Source organism: Scomber scombrus, chromosome 14 (genome assembly GCF_963691925.1).
Source record: "Scomber scombrus chromosome 14, fScoSco1.1, whole genome shotgun sequence".
In the NCBI taxonomy this organism is placed as follows: Eukaryota; Metazoa; Chordata; class Actinopteri; order Scombriformes; family Scombridae; genus Scomber; species Scomber scombrus.
In genome coordinates, this window is record NC_084983.1 from 23,467,517 (window position 1) to 23,474,239 (window position 6,723).

Here is a 6,723-nt window from a genome sequence, read left to right on the forward strand (position 1 = left end):
TGAAAGTCCCTTTACACACAGTCTCTACATTATTTTTGTACAAGCTGCTGCTGACAACAGGCTGGTTTGTGCTTCTGTTTTCATTTAATGAATTGCCACCAAGTGGTCATGAGTGGTTACTGTCACAGCTGTCATCATCCCATCAATCGCTGCAATTGTTAACACTGGATTGTCATGATAGTCATTGTCATTGTTGGTGGCAGTGGGAACAGTGTAGTATCACTAACAATGGGACACTGACAATATAGTTCAGGGAAGAGAGTGACTTTAAATAACTTTCACAGAGAGGAAGTGTTTCATAATCTGAATTGTGACTTCTTAGATTTCAGTTGTGAACATCTCAAAGCAATAATTTGCAGAAACCACTAATCACTTCATATTCACAAATGAAGACGATGATTATAAAACCAGATTGATAGATTTAGGGCTGCAACTAATCTCATAACATCAATTTCATTATCAATTAATCTGTCAATTGTTTTTGTGATTAGTCGTTTGGTCTAAACAATGTCAGAAAATTGTGAAAAAATGCTGTTTCCAAAAGCCCAAAATAGCTTGTCCTAGTTCACAACACAAAGATATCTGGGTTACTACAAGATTAAAGACACCAGAACAATATTTACAAAAGGAAAATGACTCAAAACAATCGATAATCTAAATAGTTGTTAATTGGCTAATCATTGCAACTCTAGATAGATTAAATAAAGAATGATATTTCACTGAAAGGTCTGACTCTAGATCCACACTGACTTTTTTATCTCTATATCTTAAAAGCTTTTCTCCATTTTACTTTATGTAAGTTGTATGTGATATATCACCTTAATATAATACCTGAACTGAATTACAGAGAAACAAATAATGACAATTGAGTAAAAATCAGTTGTTTGTCTATTTCTAAAAGAAATGGATGGTGCTTATAGTTAATCTTTCTGTGCATGAATAAAACAAAGGTATTCAAAGTAGTTTATATAGCTTTGCATTGCAGAGCCTCTTAGAAATGATTAGCTCTTTCCAATCCACATTGTGCTCGCTTGAGAAATTTAACTCTTATGTAGACTGGTGGTGGGGTTTGTGCTCACTCTGTCTTTTCACATTCATAATGAGCTTTTGATCCTGTCAGTTTTTACTTTTAATAATCATATTTGGTAATAACAACTTAATTTTGTAAATCTCAGGAATATTGCACATGTATATATCTCAGATTTTCTGCACATTTATTTATTTGTATCTGTATGAGGGTTTATTCTGTATGGTAATTGCAGGAACATTCACATGTATATGATCTCAGGAACTTCTGCATATTGCACATTTATATATTGCAGATTTATTACACAAAGATCCAGTTTACTGTATTTAGTATTTTATTTTATAGTACTTTGTCTTATATAATGTAGATCATATTTTTAATGCACTTTTACCCTTATGATGCTGCTTTTTTGTCCCACTATACTGCTTTGTCAATTTGAATTTCTCCCAAGGGGGATCAATAAAGATACTTCTTATCTTGTCTATATACAGCACTTTACAAAGCAAAGTTAAAAAGTGTTTTACTTGTAAATACTAAAATTAAGGATTACAATCTGACAGAATAATATAATAAAATAATATAAGCACCCATAGTGTAAAATAAAAATAAAAATATATTATAAATAAAACAATGAAATCAATCAACTGATAGATTAATATTGTCCTTGTCAGTATGATTTTTTTAAAAATATTAATTTGCAGTACATATGTCTATTTAAGGAGGATTTAAAAATGTCACTGTCCAGTTTTAGCTGCTGCCTCTTCTCCACCATCAAAACAGTCCAAGAGAAAGTCCCAGTTTCACTATTCCGCCATTAACACCGTCTGACCAATAGGATGTCGTGTATTCCCAAAGTGCCCGCCTCCTACCGCTTCTGATTGGTCCAACCGGTGCTCCATTACCTTCCATCATCAGCTTCTCTCTCTCCAGGGAGTAAGATAAGCTAACTGCGAGCGAAGGGAGAGGAAAGGAAAGCGCCTTACCGGAGAGAGAGGGGGAGGTGACGAGGCGACGAGGCACGACAACCAACTAATATAAAAGTGAATCTTTTTTGCAATATTTTTCCTCCTGTCTCTCATTCATTTGAGTAGAGTTGATACACTCAGGAAAGAAAAACAAGGACTACAAGTGGGAAAAGCCGAGCGACCGGGAATCAACAGGTACGTGAAGGGGACATTGGAGGCAGCAGGTGCATTTTAGTGTCGCTGTTCAGTTTCGGTCATCTGTCAACCTGTTGGCTTGTCTTTCCTGTCAGTATATCTTTATGGAAATAAACAAAACCCTTTATAGTTAATCTCTCTTCACATTCACATGTTTTAAAAGTTATATTTCGACTTGGGAGGGAGTTAAAACATTGTCCTTGAATAAGCTACATAAGAGTAAGGTGCTAATGTTAGATAGCAACATTTATCTTTGTTAATGCTCATAGTGATTGATTAGCTATATTTTTCAACACATACATTGTGTAATTGTCTCCTTGGTATCTGATTTCACCCTTGTAGTTTAAATCTCCAAAGGCTGCCTTTATATGTCCAGATGTATTAATGGCTCATAATGGATTGTCATTTAGGTACAAACCATTCACTGTTTCCAGTTTGAATACTTTAAGGTTTTGGTCTGTTAGTTGGTCAAAACAGGCATTTTAACATGTCATCTCGGGCTCTGGGAAAACAATCAACAGATTCATGGGTGATGAAAATGGTTAGTTAGCTCTGTAATTCACAGTGTGAATTGCAACCCAGACTACTGTTATTACCACATGTAATGGTTATTGTCATACTTTCCGTGTTGCACATTGCTTATGCAGTGTGTGTGTGTATGTCGCCAGTCTTTTGGGACCAACATAGTGCTGCAACCTTATCTCCTTGTCTCAAATTGATACCTGGCTCTGAATTATGCACAGGAGGGCCTTTCTACCTAATGACTTGGCTATGTTTTATTTAAAGTGGGAACAAAAGGCACCATGGCCGTGGCAGGGTTGCTTTGGGGGAAACCAGACACTGGTGTTTTGTGCTGTTGCTGAAAACTGAAGCACTCATGCAGTGCGTTGGTCAGATGGTGTGAGCAGGAGGAGCACACTGGCCTCTCTGTTTGCTGCCTCGGGATGCCAATGCTCATGCCGCTGACGTGGTTCGACTCCGCTGCATCCAGAGTCTGACCTGGAGGTTGCAAAGAGATCCTCACAGAGACATTAACATGCATGAGGATGTGGATGCAAAAACTCAGGAACTCATATGTTCACCAAGGGAGGCAGAGGAGTGTGAGTCTAAATGTGTGCAACCACCTTGTACATGCAGGTGCCCACATACACACCTGTTGATTCGAAACGTGTGTTGCAATACTGTGCAGACAACAATGGATGAGACCTACTTTCTCAGCCACACACTGTATGTTAACGTGATATGAAAGATTTGAAATCAGAACATGCAAACGTGACAATACACATATTTGGTAGTCGTTGCATACAGGTGGTATAGCTTGTGTAATAGCTTGATTAACTGGTGTGTGTGTTTGTTTGTGTGTGTGTGTGTGTGTGTGTGTGTGTGTGTGTGTGTGTGTGTGTGTGTGTGTGTGTGTGTGTGTTTGTTTGCAGGAAGATTAAAGAAGAAAGGAAGCCGGAAACAAAGATACAAGCAAATAGAAGGGCAGGGCTATAAAATAGAGTAGGGTGACAAAGCCACCGGCCATACACGTAAACTTACCTTACGTGTTGAAACATGATCTATGTCTCTGTCTTTTGCTGTCTTTCTCGTCCCCCTCTTTCCTCCCTCTTAGGAAACAGAACATATGCATAGTAATGACGGGGTGCTGCAGAAAAAACCTCCTTGTCCTGTCATTTTAGACATTCATATGTCCAGCACCTGGAACAGGATTACTTTGTGAGATCACGCTTAAATCCATCACATCAAACTTCAGGTATGCACTTGTGGTCGTGCCAACAGTGGTTTGAACCAATCGGTGTCCTTTGAGGAAGTACTGGTTGCTGGTTGCTGTGATGACGGTGAGAATTTAGTCTATGATAGATGATGATAGACAGATGGTTCGTCCAATTATTGATAGTGCCAGCCCCAAACAGCTTCCAAGGATGACTTCTTAGATGGTTCTGTGTAATAAACCATCTGGTGCGTCCGGTTAGTAACAATACACATTTTTATATAACTAATACAGACTAAAACTAGAGCAAAAACACACAACACAGCACTCACCAGGTGTGTGGGACCTACCAGTGGTGTGTTGTTGTTTGACTTGGTGAGACTGGTCAGTGGAAAATTACTCATAGTGTGTGTGTGTGTGTGTGTGTGTGTGTGTGTGTGTGTGTGTGTGTGTGTGTGTGTGTGTGTGTGTGTGTGTGTGTGTGTGTGTGTGTGTGTGTGGGGATGTTTACATTCTTTCAGTGACCTTTTGCATAGCGAACTTTTACAAGGATGAACCGACCGGTTTGCCTCTGTACAGGGTTAAGGTTACATCAGTTCAGATTGATTTTGTAGCAATAAGACACCTCATGCCAAGAATAATAGCAAAATGTGGCAGCTTGAAGCTTACAGTTATAGAAATAAATCATGATCACTCTGTATGGTATTACTTTGAACTCTAATGGAGGTGTGAGAATAAAGGTAATAGACAAAGATGTAACATGTCGGTGTCAGAGTTATAAATCCGTTAACAGCTCGTTGGTCGGTTTCTGTGTGGTTTACATTTTCCTGTAATGAAGGTGTGATCTCGTTGTAATTCCACCTCTTCCTTTGTACCTGCATGATGGAAGGCTTTCATGGGTATTGATGGTTGCAGGCAAATGAATGCGTCTCACCTTTTGTTAAGCTGATCTTGTGAATGAGCCATTCTCAGTTAAAGTGGAATTCAGTGGTGTTTTTTTTTCTTTTTTAACCGTGAAATGATTCACTCAGACTGGCTGTATTTAGGTGTAAGAGAGGATTGGTAATGATGAGGGAGAACAGGGATACATTTCACCACTAAAAGAATGAGGTGATAAGTAAAGGTTACAGGCCGACCAAAGTCCATCAGACACGTTATTATCACGGTTTAATGGGTAATAGTGTCAGACTACTCAGGGTGACGTATGGTTGATGTTAGAGATAAAACCAGGACATTATGTCATGCAGAAGGAACTGATTATTTTCAAACTGTGGTACATTAAGGTCACACTATAACATATTAATTAGCACGGAGGCTAGTTAGCATGAGGTGTGCCGTTCAGGTATGTGACAGCCACCGTGATGTCATGCTATTTTTTGAATATAATGTGCTTGGAAAGGCTGATAAGGTGATGGATGTGCACTTATGGGTCGATGATCATAACGCACAGGTATCCAGGTACACATGCGTTGTATGACATCATCACGGTAGCTATCAGGAAGTTATTTTTAGACACTGATAACGAGATCTGGTTGAATGATTTGACTCTGACACAGAGGAGGAAGAGAGAAGCCTGCGTATAATGCAGTGTACAAGTTAAAATTCCCCCCTCATGGATTAATAAGTCACAGGGAATAATAGAAGGGAAAATGTGAGGTTGTTACAACAAGCAAACACACCGTGAAAAGGATCATTAATAGTAAAACACCCTTAAGTTAAATAGCATTATGGATAATCGACATGAAACTAGCAGGTAAATATTACTTACAAAATTACCTCATCATAGTAGAACTTGAGCTAATCAAAGAGTGTATGTAGATTTTTTCCAATTATATCACACAGTTTTGGAGCTGGTAGAAGAATAAAGGTATTTTATGTAGAAGACGACAGAGAGAAAGTTTGAGTTTGCAGGGCACAATGTGGGAGGCTGACGATGAGGGATTTCAAAGGGGATGATTGAAGGGAAATGAGGAGTGGGAAGACTCATCATGTGGCTTGATGACATAGAGAGATCGAGCAGGGAAAGAAGATGTGAACAACTCAAGAGAAAGGCTGAGAGGAGAGACAGTTGGAGGACCGTGAAAGCCATCGTTTGCATCAAAGATGGTACCAATGACTGACTGATCACACATCATATCCATAATCACAGTGAAGGCCTTACTCTTATGTATCACAGCTTTTTATATAGATGTCACCATGTAATTAGCATATTCTGAAGTCTAATGTGTACTAATGATAATGATAATGGTTAAAATGATTGCTGGTTACCACATTAGTAAGTGATACTTTTATGGGAATTATGATCGTGGGTGAAATGTGTTTTCTGGGTGGACAACTTGGCTTAAAGTAGCTGTTATATAATGATCAATTCTGGACATAATGTCCACATTTTTGGACAGAATATCTGCTTAATCTTGGCTAATGTGCTCATAATGACAGAACTTGGAAGTGTCTAAAGAAGATTTTAAAAGTTATTTTATAGTCGGAATTAGAAAAGTTGAGAAAACAAGCTCTGCTCTTGGTCCAACTGGGAACTCGAGGATCATTGACACTCTGTGTAGTTACACTTACATAACAGATAATTGAAGACACTGTGTAATCAGAGGTGTGTATGTATTAGATAATTGTACCATTAAGTAAGAACATCATCTGTTTGCTTTACCTGCTGTACCTGCCCATGCTGCTTATCAAGCACATTCCTCTCCATGTGCCTCTGCCAAGTATCCAAAGTAGCACAACCGCAAGTGATAAGTTTGAGATTTTGGACTGGCATAAGCCTGTCGAACAAAGAGGGCATCCATACTGCAAAGATAGTATATTTT

The 6,723-nt window shown here is 38.6% G+C and overlaps 1 protein-coding gene across 3 annotated transcripts in view; it reads left to right on the forward strand.

Annotated features, from left to right (window-relative positions):
- The first annotated feature begins 2,002 nt into the window (after positions 1–2,002).
- The window catches only part of shroom1 (shroom family member 1), a 32,631-nt gene continuing 27,910 nt past the window's right edge, over positions 2,003–6,723 (forward strand). For 2 of the 3 annotated variants that reach the window (XM_062432676.1, XM_062432678.1), the window contains exon 1: positions 2,003–2,187. The gene's annotated coding sequence lies outside the window, so the exon portion shown is untranslated. Of the gene's footprint in view, positions 2,188–3,607; positions 3,944–6,723 lie in introns of those variants that run through there. The other variant, XM_062432677.1, reaches the window with a different exon arrangement.